Source organism: Tamandua tetradactyla, chromosome 14 (genome assembly GCF_023851605.1).
Source record: "Tamandua tetradactyla isolate mTamTet1 chromosome 14, mTamTet1.pri, whole genome shotgun sequence".
Classification (NCBI taxonomy): Eukaryota; Metazoa; Chordata; class Mammalia; order Pilosa; family Myrmecophagidae; genus Tamandua; species Tamandua tetradactyla.
This window is the reverse complement of record NC_135340.1, coordinates 87,105,812-87,124,455: the sequence shown is the minus strand read 5'-3', so window position 1 is coordinate 87,124,455 and position 18,644 is coordinate 87,105,812. Positions and strand designations below refer to the sequence as shown.

The following is an 18,644-nucleotide window of genomic DNA, read 5'->3' as shown; positions in this document are numbered from 1 at the left end:
AGATAAAAAGAGCATCAGACATGAGGTTTTCACAATCACAGAGTCACATTGTGAAAGCTATCTCATTATACAATCATCTTCAAGAAACATGGCTACTGGAACACAGCTCTACATTTTCAGGTAGTTCCCTCCAGCCTCTCCATTACATCTTGACTAACAAGATGATACCTATTTAATGCATAAGAGTAACCTCCAGGATAACCTCTCGACTCTGTTTGGATCCACCCTACAATATTGACTCAGGATTAAAGGACATGGCTTTTCTGGAGTACACAACACTTTCAAACCAGCACAGAAAGCTTTCAGTCTTTCACCATTAAGTGCAATGTTACTTGTGGGTTTTCATATATGCCCTTTATCATGCTGAGGAAATTTTCTTTTATTCCTCTTTTGAAGTGTTTTTATCATGATAGGATGCTGAATTTCATCAGATCCCCTTTCTGCATCAATCAAGATGATCATGTGGTTTTTCCCTTTTAATTTGTTAATTCAGTGTACTACATTAATTGATTTTCTTCTGTTGAACCGCCCATTCATACCTGAAATAAACCCAATTGGTCATGGTGTATAATTTTAAGGGGATGTTGGATTTGATTTGCAGATATTTTGTTGAAGGTTTTACATCTATATTCATTAGAGAGATTGGTCTCAAGTTTTCTTTCCTTGTAGTATCTTTATCCTACTTTGGTATTAGGGTAATGTTGGCTTCATAGAGAGAATTATGTGTGTTCCCTCGTCTTCAGTTTTTTGGAAGTATTTGAGCAGGAATGGTATTAATACTAAGTGGAATCATGGGTAAAATTTTCCTGTGAAGCCATCCGGTCCTGGGCTTTTCTTTGTTGATAGGTTTTGGGTTCAATCCCTTTACTTGTGATTGGTTTGTTAGGGTCATATGTTTTTTCTAGAGTCTGTGTGCTTGTAGGAAGTTGTCCATTTCATCTAAGTTGTCTAGTTTGCTGGCATACAGTTTTTCCATAGTAACCACTTATGATCTCTTTTATTTCTTTTGGGTCCCTTCTTTCTCATTTATTCATTTACAACTTCTCTCTTTTTTTCTTTATCAATCTAGGTAAGGATTTCTTAATTTTGTGGATCTTCTAAAGAACCACCTTTGATTTTCCTTAATGCTCTCTATTATTTTTATTCTTTATTTCATTTATTTCTGCTCTAATCTTTGTTATTTCTTTCCTTCTGTTTCCTTTGGGTTTAGTTTGCTGTTGTTTTTCTGGTTCCTCTAGTGTTCTAGTTTGCTAGCTGCCAGAATGCAACACACCAGAGATGGATTGGTTTTTAATAAAAGGGGACTTTTTTCATTAAGAACATGTAGTTCTTCAGAGGAAAGGCAGATAACTTTCAACTGAGGTTCTTTCTTATGTGGGAAGGCACAGGGTAATCTCTGCTGGCCTTCTCTCCAGGTCTCTGGGTTCCAACAACTTTCCCCAGGGTGATTCCTTTCTGCATCTCCAAAGGCCTGGGCTGAGCTGCCCAGTGCTGAGATGAGGTATGCTGAGCTGCTTGGGCTGTGCTATGTTGAGCTCTCTCATTTAAGCACCAGCCAATTAAATCAAACAGCATTCATTGCAGCAGGCACGCCTCCTAGCCGACTGCAGATATAATGAGCAACAGATGAGGTTCACATGCCATTGGCTCATGTCCACAGCAGTAGAACTAGGTGCCTTCACCTGGCCAAGTTGACACCTGAACATAACTACCTCTAGGTATGCAGTTAGGTCTTTGGTTTTAGTTCTTTCTTCTTTTTAATGTAAGAATTTAAGGCTAGAAATTTCCCTCTCAGCACTGCTTTCACTGCATCCCATAAGTTTTGATATGTTGTGCTCTTGTCTTCTTTCATTTCAAGATATTAATGAGTTCTCTTATAATTTCTTCTTTGGCCCACGGATTGTTTAGGATTGTGCTGTTTACCTTTCATACATCTGTGGGATTATTTCCAGTTATCTGCTTGTTACTAATCTCCAGCTTTGTTCCATTATGTTTAGAGAAGATGCTTTGAATAATTTCAGTCTTTTTCACTTTGAGTCTTGTTTGTTTCAATATGTGGTTGATCCTGAAGAATGATCCATGTGTACTTGGGAAGAAGGTATAGCCTGCTCTTTTGGGGTGCAATGTTCTGTATATGTCTGTTAGCTCTAGTTCATTTATCGTGTTATTCAACTTCTGTATTTCCTTATTGATTTTCCGTTTAGATGTTCCATCTACTGACAAGTGTGGTGTGTTGAAGTCCCCAACTGTTATTGTAGGTTGTCTATTTATCCCTTCAGTTTTGTCAGTATTTGCTACATGTATTTTAGGACATTGCAATTAGGTGCATAAATATTTATGATTGTTATTTATACTTGGTGGGTTGATCATTTTTATCTTGGTTTTATATATTTAGTACCGTTCTTTGTCTCTCTTTTCCTTTATTGCAGTCTCCTCTCTGTAGTTGATCTTTTGTGATGTATCTGACTGGTCGCTTTCTAATTTCTGTGTATGTATGTCTTGAAAATACATTCTTTGTTATCACCATTCGGTTTTTATTATACAACCTACATGTATAGCCTACAAATTTGAAAAGATACTAATGTAGTTTCAATAGCATACATGTTCTCTGTTCCCAAAGCTCTGTCTTTCCCATCTTTATATTGTTTTTGTCCCTCATTGCCTCTTTATATTTTGTGTGTCCATTATCAGGAAATATGACTTTTTTTGGTTCAATTGTATTCTGACTCTTATATGAATTAAAAAGTAGAGTTACATGGGGTGGTGCAACCGTAGTTCAGTGGTAGAATTCTTGCCTGCAATGCATGAGACCTGGGCTTGATTCCTGGAGACTGCACATGCCAAAAAAAATGAGAGAAATTTCAAATAGGTAGAATTATATACTGAAGATATAGTTCTATTGAGCTTTCAGTGCACTCTTTTAGTTATCTTTACTGAAGCTCTTTTTTTTTCTCACGGTACTCCGAGCCATTCTCTCCTGTTTTTTCCTTTCAATTGGAAGCACTCCCTTTAGCAATTCTTGTAGGGCATGTCTTTTGTTGATGAACTCTCTCAGTTTCTGTTTATATGTAAATATTTTAAATTTTCCCTCATTTGATAACGTTTGGGTTTCTCTGTCAGCTGACAACCACGAGGCCTTCTCCTGGTCCTTTGCTCCTGGATTGCATTGCTTTCAATTTCTGATTCCAGTGTCTGTCTTTTTTTTTTTTTTCAGGTCTCCATTTTCTTTTATTTTTTAAAAGTAATTTCTGTCTTTTACAATGTGTTGTCACACACACATGTGTACACACTTACACACAACACACACGACTTGAGATGGGCAGAGAAACAAGGATAACCTACAGTTGTGCTTTTTTTTTTACAAAATTCAAAGTAGACTACATTTATGTGCTTTTCAGTCATTGCACAACATACAGACATGATCCATTTAGTGATTTATGCTCCCCAAATGGTTAAACAAGAGGATTTTCTATGAAAGTATACATAAATGCTTTTTAGAAGTAAAGTCCTGTTTCCTGCAAAAACCAGTCTCAGGCATACATTTTATGTTTACATATAGTGTTTGAGAATATTATAGTAGCAGTACATAAGTTCATTCTGTAAAAAGATCTGAAAGATGATTTTTAAGAGACTTCTTCGTAAAGCACTGTGCTCTCAGATGAAAATCCTAAATCAAAAGATAATAACAGTTAAAACTGCATATTTATGTCAGAGATCGGAAGAGGTTTATAAAGAAATATAAATAGCTGTGCTTAGGGGACTCTTCTTTGGCAAAGTTGTTCTAAAAATAAATAAAAACTTTAGAAGTCTCAGAGACTGATATGAAATAGACACAGATATTAAGGATTACCTATACTTGGTTTTGAGTTTAAAGGAGAAAATAATCTCCATGTGAAGGACACCGCATCTAGTAATCCCAATTTGGGCAAGTTCTTACTGTCATCAGGCAAGGTGGTTTGGGAGAAAGGATAAAATTGTTTTTCCCCACTTAACAGAAAGTCAGGGTGAACCAATTAGCTAAACCAATGCCTTACCTCCTTTAGAAGTCTTAGATCAAATAGAGAGGTCGCCCTGTTTCCAATGGGTTTTAATTAAAAAACCCCACATGCTTGGTATCTGGACCACAATCTATTTTGTAGTTCACTTAGGATAAGCATGAGCCCTCAGTGCTTTAGGCTTTTTTTTTGAACTTCCACGCATGAACAGTAAAACTCTTATTTTAGAAATACCATGACAACTGTTTATGGTGCTAGAGGGCATAAGGTATAATTTACATAGTAACGTTGCTGCTTGTAGCCAAGAAGTAAACGTAATTTTTATTTTTAGGCTAGTCAGTTTGCTCTTTTAGGCCTTTAACTTTGAAGGACACATGACCTTAACAATCAAAGCAAACTAAAAAAAGATGGCAAGCTAGCAAATGTTGTTTTAGTTAAAGTCTTCTGTGCAATAGGTACAGATACAAAAAGTATTTCTTCAAATAATTTCATTGGTGCCACTCAGAAGCATCCTTGCCGTCTGTAACGTAATGTGCTAGAGTCCTTCAAATAGAATTATAGAGTAATTTAAAATATATATTAAATATTTGAAGTTATTTTAAATAATTCAATAGTTTATAGCATGTTAATGGAGTGAGGTAAGGAGACAGGCTATCCACATTCATGATACATTGAAGATAAAATTACTTCAGAAGTCAGTTGAAATTCTTGCTCATGTTCTAAGAATAGCCATTGTGATAAGACCAAAAATATAAGCAGCCACTGATTTTGATTCACCCTTAAGTGGAGGGAGCGCGGTACCAGCGATAGGAAGCATTAGGGCTGCAGTGCCCACCAATCCCAGGAAGAAGCTTAGGAGACGAGGCCCTGAGGAGACAGTTCTGTTTCCTGGTTGAAATGACTGCTCAAAAAATAAACCTTCTCTTATATGCTCCCTTATTCTTTTTTCCTCCTCCTTTTGTTGTTCTTTTGCAGATGGAAGAAGTGTAGCAACAACTTCTTTCCTTCCTAAAGCCTTCCTCTGGCTTTGCTCAGAAACGTGGAGACGGAAGTTTTGTCTGTCACACCATAGCGACAGGGCCAAGCATCTCCATGGGGAATCACAAATATCCACACAACAGGGAGGCTTTACTGCACCTGCAGCATCTACGGCAGCACACTTATTTGGAGTAGTACACACAACTTTGAACTTGAAGGCAAACTCGCAGGGATTATACAGAGTCAACATTGGCTTATGTGTTGACTGATCATCTGCATAAAATTTAGCTCCATGGGAAATACAAAAGCAGGAGATTTCTTTCCACTAACTCTGGCTGTCTTTTTTGTTGATGTCTTGGCACGAATCCTCCCTTACTACAGCTTGTTTTGACAGCCTCGTCTATTCTGGACTTTTCTTACATTCAGTTACAAACTCCAAAGCATTTTGGCAATCTTGGGAACACGGGCTCCTTGGAAAGCAGCTGCGACTGCTCCTCCCGCCCTTTGTTAGCGTCTCTAGGCCGCACTGCCTGCTGGGATACCAGAGAACCCGGAATCCAGGGTCTTTCTATGTTGGCTTCCCAAGCATCTTCGAACAACCATGTCTTTCTGCTCTCTGTATCAGCTCTGACTCATTCTCTCGCCAGTAAAGGAATTAAGACCCACCTTGAATGGGTGGGGTCACATCTTCATGGAAACAGCCTAATCAAAAGGTCCCACCCACAATAAGCCTACACCTGCAAGGTTGGATTAAAAGAACATGGCTTTTCTGGGGTGCATAATAGATCCAAACCAGCACATTCCACCTCTGGACCCCAAAAGACGTGTTCTTTCCATATATATCACATCACAATATACAGAAGTCTTAAACCATTTCAGTAATAATGCAATTACAATACCAAATAAAGAAAAAAAAACAGTGGAAAATCTCATCAAATCAGCTTACAGGAGTGATTTGTCCTAAGTCAAAATTCTCCTAGTCAAATATCCCACCCGCAGTAAGCCTGCACCCACAAGGTTGGAAAAGGCATGGCTTTTCTGGGGTGCGTGACAGCTTCAGATCAGCTCAGGCTCTGAGCGAGGTGAGTGGCTTCCTAGGTGGGAGGCGTCCAGCTTTGTGTGAAGTGACCTGAGTTTCCAGTGTGTGCAGCCGGGCCCGAGGTGAGGGGATGCTGTGACTGGGGTCCGACTGATGTGGATGGCCTTGGGACTCATCTCCAGTGAGGTGACTTGAGCTTTAGGGGAAGGGGTTCCGCTTTTGAACGGGGTTCTCCAGGCTCAGAATGAAGCAAGCCCAGCTTTGAATGAGGTGAGCGGGGCTTTGATTATGAGGACCTGGGGTCCAAAGTGAGGCAGGCTGGACTCTGAAGAAGTGAGTGGGGGCTTTGGAGAGGTAAGTGTGACTTGAGTGATGTGATCTGGGATATGGGCGGGGTGGTCCCGGCTCTGGGCGTGGGACCCTGGCTCAGAGTGAGGCATGCCATGCTCTGGGTGAGCTTGAGTGCTGGGTGAGGAAAGTCCACCCTCGAGTCAGGGGAGCCGGGAACTGGGCGAGGGGCATCTGGCTTGAGTAGGTTGAGGGCGGCTGTCAGTGAGATGGGCCTTCCAAATCCCTCCTCACAGTGTCTGCTAATTGAGAGATTGCTCTTAGGTTTTAACTTCTCTGAACTTGGTTTAAATGAAATCAGCCCCTTTGGGGAAATGAGTAATAGCTACCTGTTTGTTTTTTTTTTTTAATTTTTTATTAATTAAAAAAAATTACAAGAAACACAAACATTCCCAACACATACACTCAGCAATTCACAATATCATCACAGTTGCATATTCATCATCATGATCATTTCCCAGAACATTAGCATCAATTCAGAAAAAGAAATAAAAAGACAACAGAAAAATATAACAAACAAAGAAAAAACATTTTACATGCCATACCCCTTACTGATCCCTTTCATTGATCACTAGCATTTCAAACTAAATCTATTTTAACATTTGTTCCCCCTATTATTTATTTTTATTCCATATGTTCCTCTCATCTGTTGACAAGGTAGGTAAAAGGAGCATCAGACACAAGGTTTTCACAATCACACAGTCACATTGTGAAAGCTTTATCATTATACGATCATCATCAAGAAACATGGCTACTGGAACACAGCTCTACATTTTCAGGCAGTTCCATCCAGCCTCTCCATTACATCTTGGATAACAAGGTGATGTCTACTTAATGCATAAGAATAACCTCCAGGATAACCTCTCGACTTTGTTTGGAATCTCTCAGCCATTGACACTTTCTCTCATTTCACTCTTCCCCCTTTTGGTCGAGAAGGTTTTCTCAATCCCTTGATGCTGGGTCTCAGCTCATTCTAGAGTTTTTCTCAATCCCTTGATGCTGAATCTCAGCTCATTCTGGGATTTCTGTCTCACGCTGCCGGGAAGATCCACACCCCTGGTAGTCATGTCCCATGTAGACAGGGGGAGGGTGGTGAGTCTGCTTGCTGTGTTGGCTGGAGAGAGAGGCCACATCTGAGCAACAAAAGAGGTTCTCTTGGGGGTGACTCTTAGGCTTAATTTTAAGTAGGCTTGACCTATCCCCTGTGAGGTTAAGTTTCATATGAACAAACCCCAAGACTGGGGTCTCAGCTTGTGAGAATATCAAGAATTCAACTTGGGGAAGTTGAGATTTCCCCCGTTCTCACCATTCCCCGAAGGGGACTTTGCAAATACTTTTCCAATCACTGATCAAATCTCTCTGGGATTCATCATGGCATCACCTGGACAAACCAACAAAATCTCATGTCCTATACAAAGTTCCATGTACTTAAGGCGTTCAATCAACTATCTACATAAGTTATATTAGGAGATGCACTAGTCAAAGTATAGATTTGTACCAAATAAACATTTTTTGCTTTAGTCTCACACATTAATTGAAATTTTAAACTATTAAGTACCATCTCTTTTCAGCACACTGCAGTAATGACATTCTTTTGTTCTTCCTCATGCAAAAACATTTTTTAAGTTTGTACATTTAGTCACTATCATTATACACTCTAGGCATTTCTAGATTACACCATCTCAATCTTTATCGTCTATCTTTTTTTGTGATTTCATTTATGCCCCAGCCCTCCTCTCTCTATCATTCTCATATGCAATTTCATTCAGTGTTTTAACATAATTGTATTACAGTTAGGTAATATTGTGCTGTCCATTTCTGAGTTTTTATATTCAGTCCTGTTGCACAATCTGTATCCTTTCAGCTCCAATTACCCAATATCTTACCCTATTTCTATCTCCTGATGGTCTCTGTTACCAAGGAAATATTCCAAGTTTATTCACTAACGTCAGTTCATATCAGTGAGACCATACAGTATTTGTCTTTTTTTTTTCTGGCTAATCACACTCAGCATAATGTCCTTAAGGTCCATTCATGTTGTAACATACTTCATAACTTTATTCTGTCTTACAGCTGCATAATATTCCATCTTATGTAAATGTCACAGTTTGTTTAGCCAACTGTCTGTTGATGGACATTTTGGCTTTTTCCATCTCTTGGTAATTGTTAATAATGCTGCTATAAACATTGGTGTGTAAATGTCCATTTGTGTCCTTGGCCTCGTGTCCTTTGAGTAGAGACAGCATATAGATAGGTCCTGTTTTTTAATCCATTCTGCCAGACTATGTCTTTTTTTAAATTTATTTATTTTTATTAATTAAAAAAATTAACAAACAAAACATTTAGATATCATTCCATTCTACATATACAATCAGTAATTCTTAATATCATCACATAGTTGCATATTCATCATTTCTTAGTACATTTGCATCGATTTAGAAAAAGAAATAAAAAGACAACAGAAAAAGAAATAAAATGATAATAGAGAAAAAAAAGATTATACATACCATACCCCTTACCCCTCGCTTTCTTTCATTTACCACTATTTCAAACTGAATTTATTTTAACATTTGTTCCCCCTATTATTTATTTTTATTCCATATGTTCTACTCTTCTGTTGATATAGTAGCTAAAAGGAGCATCAGACTTAAGGTTTTCACATTCGCAGAGTCTCATTGTGAAAGCTATATCATTGTTCAATCATCATCAAGAAACATGGCTACTGGAACACAGCACTACATTTTCAGGCAATTCCCTCCAGCCTCCCCACTACATCTTGAACAACAAGGTGATATCTACTTAATGCATAAGAATAACCTCCAGGATAACCTCTCAACTTTGTTTGGAATCTCTCAGCCATTGACACTTTCTCTCATTTTACTCTTCCCCCTTTTGGTCGAGAAGTTTCTCTCAATCCCTTGATGTTAATTCTCAACTCATTCTAGGTTTTTTCTCAGTCCCTTGATGCTGAGTCTCAGCTCATTCTAGGATCTCTGACCCATGTTGCCAGGAAGGTCCACACCCCTGGGAGTTATGTCCCATGCAGAGAGGGGGAGGGTGGTGAGACTGCTCGTCATGTTGGCTGTAGAGAGGGGCCACACCTGAGCAACAAAACAGGCTCTCTTGGAGGTGACTCTTAGGCCTAAATTTTAAGTAGACTTGACCTATCCTTTGTGGGGTTAAGTTTCATGTGAACAAACCCCAAGACTGGGGGCTCCAGACTATGCCTTTAATTGGAGAGTTTAATTCATTAACATTCAGTGTTATTACTGCATGGGTAGTACTTTCTTCTACTATTTTGCCTTCTGGATTTTATATGTCATATCTAATTTTCCTTCTTTTTACCTTTACTCATAGTCTTCCTTTCTGCACTCTTCTCCACACCTCTCTCTTCTGTCTTTTCATATCTGACTCTAGTGCTCCCTTTAGTATTTCTTGCAGAGCTGGTCTCTTGGTCACAAATTCTCTCAGTGATTTTTTGTCTGAAAATGTTTTAATTTCTCCCTCATTTTTGAAGGACAATTTTGCTGGATATAGAATTCTTGATTGGCAGTTCTTCTTTTTTAATAATTTAAATATATTATCCCACTGTCTTCTTGCCTCCATGGTTTTTGCTGAGAGATCTGCGCATAGTCTTATTGGGCTTCCCTTGTATGTGATGGATTGCTTTTCTCTTGCTGCTTTCAAGATCCTCTCTTTCTATTTGACCTCTGACATTCTAATTATTAAATGTCTTGGAATATGTCTATTTGGATCTGTTCTCTTTGGGGTATGCTGCACTTCTTGGATCTGTAATTTTAAGTCTTTCATAAGAGTTGGGAAATTTTCAGTGATAATTTCCTCCATTAGTTTTTCTCCTCCTTTTCCCTTCTCTTCTCCTTTTGGGACACCCACAACACGTATATTTGTGCGCTTCATATTGTCTTTCAATTCCCTGAGTCCCTGCTCATATTCTTCCATTTTTTTCCCTATAGTTTCTGCTTCTTGTCGGATTTCAGATGTTCCATCCTCCAGTTCAGAAATCCTATGTTCTGTCTCTCAAAATCTACCATTGTAGGTTTCCATTGTTTTTTTCATCTCTTCTATTATGTCTTTCGTTCCCATAAGTTCTGTGATTTGTTTTTTCAGACTTTCAATTTCTTCTTTTTGTTCTTTCCTTGCCTTCTTTATATCCTTCCTCAATTCATTGATTTGGTTTTTGATGAGGTTTTCCATGTCTGTTCGTATATTCTGAATTAATTGTTTCAGCTCCTGTATGTCATTTGAACTGTTGGTTTGTTCCTTTGACTGGGCCATATCTTCAATTTTCTTAGTGTGATTTGTTATTTTTTGCTGGCGTCTAGGCATTTAATTACCTTAATTAGTTTATTCTGGAGATTGCTTTCACTTCTTTTATCTGAGGTTTTCTTGCTGGATGAATTTGTTGTCTGTCTGTTCTTTGACATTCTGTTCAGCTTTATCTGGACCTTTAGCTTAAGTTTTGTTTAACAGAGGAGAATTTTTCAGTTCTTGTTTTCTTGTTTCTTGCCCTGCTTGTGTGGTGCCTCCCCCCGCCACACACACTTAGGAGGGTCTACTTAGATATTATAGACCCAAGCCAGATTTTTCCAGATCAAACTGGCCTCCTATCAGGAGGAAAGAGTCACCTGCATCGGTTTTCCCTGAGCGTGAGACCCAGCAGGTTGAAAGACTTTCCTGTGAAGTCTCTGGACTCTGTTTTTCTTACCCTGCCCAGTATGTGGTGCTTGTCTGACTGTAGGTCCCACCAGCATAAGATGATGCAGTACCTTTAACTTTGGCTGGGGGCGTGTTGGAGACAGAGGAGAGGTTGTAGGCTAGTTTTAATGGCTTCAAATTACCAAGCCATGGTGTCTGAATTCCTTGAGAGAGGGATTCCACCTGGGTGGGGCTTCACCCCTCCCCTGGGGAAGGCACAGGCTCCAGATAAGCCCCCCAAAGAGCTCACTTCTGCCTATGCCTGGGGCAGTTGCAGCCTGAAAAGTCCTGCCACTGTATCCAGAGGCAGTCACGCCTTTGTAGATACACAGCCACAAAAACCTCTGTTTCCTTCTCTTTTTTTCCCCCTTTTTCTGTCAGTCCTGCTCCCTTGGTGCCAGGGCAAAAATTAGCAACCTCCACTTTGTTCAGGTTCACCTAAGCTGGGGGCTTATTTTTAGTAGTCAGAATTTGTTAATTAATTCCACAATTGGCGTTTGATTGTGCCCAGTCCCTGCTGCTGGTAAAGTCCTTTTCTTTCCCCTCTGGGAAGCGGCCTGTGGGGGAGGGGCACTGGCCGCTACAGCTTTGAGAACTCACGGTTCGGGGGGGGGGGGTGCTCGCAGCCGGTCCAGCTGGTCCAGACTGGGGTACGCAGTGTGTCCGGTCACTGACGTGGCCCCAGGAGCTGTTCTGTACTGTTTCTGGTTATTTAGTAGTTGTTCTGGAGGACGAACTAAGATGCGCACGTTGTTAAGCCACCATCTTGACCTGGAAGTCCAGCTACCTGTTTTAAGGCCCATTCCGCTACCTCTACCCCATGCAAAATTGCTGACCCGAACTCTGAAGACGGAGATGAGAAAATACGAGCTCACTTGGAGACACAACCCAGGCTAGGAGCTCAGTATTCGGTCAACTGATGGAGGTCCTCTAGGCTTGCCTTTCCAGGAATGGAACCACAGCCCCACGAGCTGAGAAGGGGCAAACGCCCCAGTGTTCTCAGGGAGAACCCAAGATAGAGCCTCAATTCCATCAGTGGGGGTGAAGGGAAAGAAGGATTCACTACCTCTTCATTAAACTCATCTAGGACTCAATTTCAGCAATAACAGCTGGGTCAGGATAAGAAATGCTGATATCTTGCTCATACTGGTCCTTTCAGTGGGAGCTGGGTCATGTACTAGCCTCTCCCAAGGAAGCTGGGAATCAGAAAAACTTTTTATAATTGTACTATTAACTCTAGTGCATCATTTACAATGGGGTTCACTGTTTGGTTTGTACAGGACTATTTTTCTTAACTTTTAGTCTAGTAATACGTATACAACTTAAAATTTCCCTCAACTTCGTTCACACATGTAATTCAGTGCCATATTCACAATGTTGTGCTATCATCACCACTATTCATTACCAAAATCTTATGGCCAACCTAAATAGAAATTCTGTACAATTTAAGCATTAACCCCCTGTATTAGTTTGTTAAGCTTCAGAAAGTAATATACCATAAATAGAACAGTGTTTAAAAAGGGAAGTTAATAAGTTACGAGTTCATAGTTCTAAGGCCATAAATATGTCCTAACTAAGGCATTCAGGGAAAGAAACATTGGCTCAAGGAAGGGTTATCTGGGAAGGTACGTGACTGGCGTCTACTGGTCCTTGTTCCTGGTTCCATTACTCCCAGCTACTGATGCCAGTGGGTTCCTCTGTAAGCACCGGTGGGCATTCACGTAGCTGCTCTGGGACAAAAACTCTGGGTTTCTTCCCTTAACATCTACCAGGGCTGGAGATTTCTCTTCAGGTCTGGCTATTTCTATGAGTCCTGTTTAGCACCCACGCTTTTTCTGTCTTGATCTCCAAACGCCTACATCGGCTCTGAGCTTTCTCCAAAATGTTCCCTCTTTTAAGGGACTCCAGTAAACTAATGAAGACCCACATTGCAAAGGCGGAGTCACATCTCCATCTAACCAAAAGGCGACACTCACAATTGGGCACACCACATTTTCATGGAGATGATCTCATCAAAAGTTCACATCCACAACTAGGAGTGCTACATCTCCATGGCGGTAATCTAATCACAGGGTGTCCACCTTACAACGTTGAATCAGGATTAAAGGACATGGATTTTTTTGGGGGGTGCACAACACTTTCAAACTGGCACAGTCCTCATTCCTTATCCCTACTCTTTCCCTTGATAACCTATATTCTGGACATGTTGTTTCCATATTTAAAATACATTCACCCCATCACAGTATTACAATATTCTCACTCTGAGTTTGCTTAATTCTAATTATTTCGTATCAATGAGGTCTGACATTATTTGTCCTTTTGTGTAGGGCTTATTTCCCTAAACATGATGTTTTCAAGGTTTATCCATGTTGTTGCATGTATCAGAAGTTCATTCTTTTTGTAGTTGAATAATATTCAATTGTATGTGTATACCACATTTTATTTAGCCACTCACCAATGGATGGACACTGCCTTCAGTCTTATCATATCATGAATTGACCTTAAATGCAGCACATTGTGCACTGGATAATAAATAATATTAGTGAAGTGAATTAAAAATTTAAAAAGACACAGGGCATGTATCAGCATGGGCAGAAGTCATGGCAACAGTGATGAGAGGGAGACTGTATTGGATCTGGACACTGAAGTCTCCAAATTTGATGGCAGGATTGGGGAATTAAAGACAATATCTGGAGCTGGGTGCTAAGACATCCCACAGTCATGGATGGCTAGGAGAGATGATGATGAGTGAGAAGGAGAGTGACTGAGAGGCACAGGTGCATGGGGTAAGCCAAGACCAAACACTAGAGTCGATGGTAGTGTAAGATAAATATTTTGTTGCTATATTAAGGAGCAGTGAGTTAATGAACTTTACCAATTCTTCTGAAACTTGGGGCAGGAGAGCCTAATTTCCTTTGACGAAGCTGAAACAGGATCTGAGTAAAGCTTTGAAGGATATACACAGATTCTTAATTGTGGAAATGGCCTCCAGAATTACAAATGTGTTGATGGTAGAAGAACACGGAGTATTGGCTCAAAAGGAGGCACAGGGCACTGTGAGAGGATGCAGGATTGGAAACATGTCTCTTAGAGGTCACCATGAAAATAGTTCCTTGGCTGTGGAGTGGTGTGTAATCAATGCTGCTGATGGACTTAAGGCCTGATATGGAGACTACAGAGCGGAGACTGTGGTCTTACCACTGGTTTAGCTCATTCCCTCCACTGGGAAATCAAAGATAATCACAGGTCCAGAGATCCCTGGTGGAAGAAGGCAGAAGCACTGATGTCACCAGAAATCAAAAAACATGGGACTGTCCTTGGAGATTAGAATCTTGTCTTCATCCAAGATGTCCCAGCAAAGGGAGCTCCAAGAGTCAGGCACCTTAAAGGTTAACCAGAATGAATACTGATCCTTCAGTATATAATGCAAAGCTCATGTTTCCTTTTCCCCTTTTCAGATTAAGAAATGAGAAGCAAATGAGAAAGACCTAGCTTCAGTGTTCCTGAGCCAACCTCATGACTGTTAACTTCGGCACTCCAGGGTGTGTCTGTTTGGTCAGTGGTCCATTGGTCTCCCGGTGGAGTTGAGGTCATGAGTCAGACATTTCCCAGAAGTCACTGGAGCAGGAAGACTTGTCCACATTAAGCTTCAGGCTGTAAGCCCTCCTTCTCCCACAGGACTGACCCTGCTGCTCTCTGCTGGGTACCAGCCATGATCAGGTTGCATAATACCTGAAAAATGCTTAGGAAAGCTTTCTCTGCGTAAATGAATGCCTTCACTTGAACACGTTCATGAACATTATTAATATTGTAGCATCAGGAAGTTAGGGTGTGACAAGCACCATTATAGCAAATAGGAAAGTGGCTATGTGAAAAGAAAAGTACTTTTATGAAGAAAAATGTGTAAATATTTATGAAAAAATTTCACATAATTTATAAGGTCTGAACACAAAAATACTATCAGAAATCATAACAGCATGGCTGGGTGTATGAAGTCAAGAAACACAATGTATCTCTCATTAGCCTCCTCTCCATTTTTGCTGGCATTTAACCATTCCGACAGGGTCTTCTCCTTTATGTTTTCTTGGTTTCCTCTTTGAAATATTATGACCATATTTGGCTTCAAAATATCTCCTCAGAATTTAGGACTTTAAGATGTACCTGACTACACACCCAAAAAAGAATTTGAAAAAGGAAGATGTTTTGATGCAATCAGCTGTGATAATACAGAAAGAAAAGTCATTTCATTGGGCAATCATATTGCCACTAGTTCTGTGAAGGAATGTGGTACTTTTATCTTGAAGAAATTACAAAACAAAGTTTATTCTATTCAACAATATCCCATCTCATTTGAATGCTGGGATTGTATAGCTAATATTTAGTCTGTCTAGCATTGTGACACTACAATTTCAAATCTTTACCTTCTTCAAGACTTTTGGATTATTTTTATTTACACTGAAAAAAAGAGACTTGGGTACATGTTCATTCTCTGAACCAATTCTTAGAAAACAACATTGTGTTATGTGACAGTAGAGTGCAATGTGCTTGGTTCTGGAAATGGAGTGGATAAAACACAGTCCTTCCCAGGAGCTCAGCATCAAATTTATTTGCTGAAAATGGAGTGTCACAGAGTGTAGTAGAGGTGGCTCTGCATGCTTCAATGGAACCCAAAACAAATAGTTTGCATGACAAAAGAGGAGGATGTATTACCCTAAAAGGTAATATATCATGCGAAAATATGGGGAGTGCAAAAAACAAGCCCCATGGAAAAATTATCCAGATAATAGTAAGTGGTTGATGAATAAATCAGGTAGCCAAAATTTGCAGAAAATTGGGAACACTGTCCATGCTTTGACCAGGGTCCATGCCACGCAGAGTTTTCCGTAAAATGGCTCAGGCCTTAGTGAAAATCCCCTCCCTTTGTCAGAAAAACTAAACTAGAGTGTAAAATTTATTAAAAGTCTATGCATTCAAAGGAATGTCAATAATACAGGGTGTTGAAAATACATGGTAATTAATATTTTAACATTTTAACTTATGAGTGAGACTAAAGCAAGAAATGTTTATTTGGTACAAAATATATATTTCGACTAGTGCATTTCCTAATATAACTTATGTGGACAGCTTAATTCAACACCATAAGCACATGGAACCTTGAGTAGGGCAAGAGATTTTGTAGGTTTGTCCAGAGTGATGCCTCGGTAAATCCCAGAAGGATTTGAACGGTGAATAAAAAAGTATTTGCGAAGTCCCCTTGGGGGAATGGTGAGAAAGGGGGAAAATTCAACTTCTCCAAGTGAAGAATTCTTGATATTCTCACAAGCAGTGGGGACAACCAAAGCAATAGGCTAAGCCCCCAATCTTTGGGTTTGTTCATATGAAACTTAACCCTGCAAAGGAGAGGCTAAGGCTATTTAAAATTAGACCTAAGAGTCAACCCCAAGAGAACTGTGCTGGTTTGAAAGGATGTATATCCTCTAGAAAAGCCTTGTTTTAATCTAAATTCCATTTCATAAAGGCAGAATAATTCCTATTCAGTATTGTATGTTTGAATCTGTAATCAGATCATCTCCCTGGAGATGTGATATAATTGAGAGTGGTTGTTAAACTGGATTAGGTGACGACATGTCTCCACCCATTCGGATGGGTTTTGATTAGTTTCTGAAGTCCTATAAAAGAGGAAACGTTTTGGAGAATGAGAGATTCAGAGAGAGCAGAGCAGAACGACATAGCCACGAGAAGCAGAGCCCACCAACCAGTGATCTTTGGAGATGAAGAAGGAAAATGCCTCCCAGGGAGCTTCATGAAACAGGAAGCCAAGAGAAGGTAGCAGATGATTCAGGGTTTACCATGTGCCCTTCCAGATGAGAGAGAAACTGACTGTTCACCGTGTGCCTTCTCACTTGACAGAGAAACCCTGAACTTCATCAGCCTTCTTGAACCAAGGTATCTTTCCCTGGATGCCTTTGATTGGACATTTCTATAGACTTGTTTTAATTGGGACATTTTCTCAGCCTTAGAACTGTAAACTAGCAACTCATTAAATTCCCCTTTTTAAAAGCCATTCCATTTCTGGTATATTGCATTCTGGCAGCTAGCAAACTACAACAAGAACCTTTTTTTGTGTGTGTGTGTGTATTTTTTTAAATTAATTAAAGAAAAAAAAGAAATTAACACAACATTTAGAAATCATTCCATTCTACACATGCAATCAGTAATTCTTAACATCATCACATAGATAGATGTATGATCATCATTTCTTAGTACATTTGCATCGATTTAGGAAAAGAACTAGCAAAACAACAGAAAAAAAAGACACAAATAAACAAACAAAAAAACCTATAGCTCAAATGCAGCTTCATTCAGTGTTTTAACATGATTACTTTACAATTAGGTATTATTGTGCTGTCCATTTTTGAGTTTTTGTATCTAGTCCTGTTGCACAGTCTGTATTCCTTCAGCTCCAATTACCCATTATCTTACCCTGTTTCTAACTCCTGCTGGTCTCTGTTACCAATGACATATTCCAAGTTTATTCTCGAATGTCGGAAGAACCTTTTTTGTTGCTCAGATGTGCCTTCTATCAGTCAACACAACAAGCAAACTCACTGCCCTTCCCCTCTCTATGTGGGACATGACTCCCAGGTATGCGGACCTTCCTGGCAATGTGGGACAGAAATCCTACAATGAGCTGGGACGCAGCACCAAGGGATTGAGAACACCTTAACCGAAAGGGGGAAGAGAGAAATGAGACAAAATAAAGTGTCAATGGCTGAGAGATTCCAAACAGAGTCAAGAGGTTATCCTGGAGGTTATTCTTATGCATTAAACAGATATCACCTTTTTAGTTAAGGTGTAGCAGAGAGGCTGGAGGGAACTGCCTGAAAATGTAGAGCTGTGTTCCAGTAGCCATGTTTCTTGAAGGTGATTGTATAAAGAAATAGCTTTTGCAATGTGACTGTGTGATTGTGAAAACCTTGTGTCTGATGCTTCTTTTATCTACCTTATGGACAGATGAGTAAAACATATGGATTAAAAATAAATAATAGGGGGAACAAATGTTAAAATAATTTTAGTAGATTGAAATGCTAGTGATCAGTGAAAGGGAGGGGTAAGGGGTATGGTATGTAGGAATTTTTTTCTGTTTTCTTTTTATTTCTTTTTCTGAATTGATGCAAACGTTCTAAGAAATGATCATGATGATGAATATACAACTCTGTGATGAAAAAAGTCTATGCATTTACTAGTGAATATTTCATTGAAATAAAAAAGGGCTATATGGTTAAATCTTATTAAAATGTAATTAACATATGATAATTTCATATATTAAAGTGTAAATTTGATAGATATTTACATGTATGTCCAAATGTGTAACCATCACTACAAACCAGATAATGAATTCCTGAAATTGTTCTCTTGTTCCTCTATTTTTTTGTATATACCTGGAAGTGGAATTCAGGGGTTTCATAACAGTTTTTTGTGTGTGCTGCCCCAGCCTCTATCTGCCTTTGGCTGAACCACTTGCCTCAACACTGGCCTAGTTAATAAGCCTCTCTCCAGCCCTGGGA

The 18,644-nt window shown here is 39.5% G+C and overlaps 1 pseudogene; it reads right to left on the bottom strand.

The window, feature by feature from the left end:
* Nucleotides 1-4,707: 4,707 nt before the first annotated feature.
* Nucleotides 4,708-18,644, bottom strand: part of LOC143655506 (motile sperm domain-containing protein 1 pseudogene) — a 63,393-nt pseudogene continuing 49,456 nt past the window's right edge.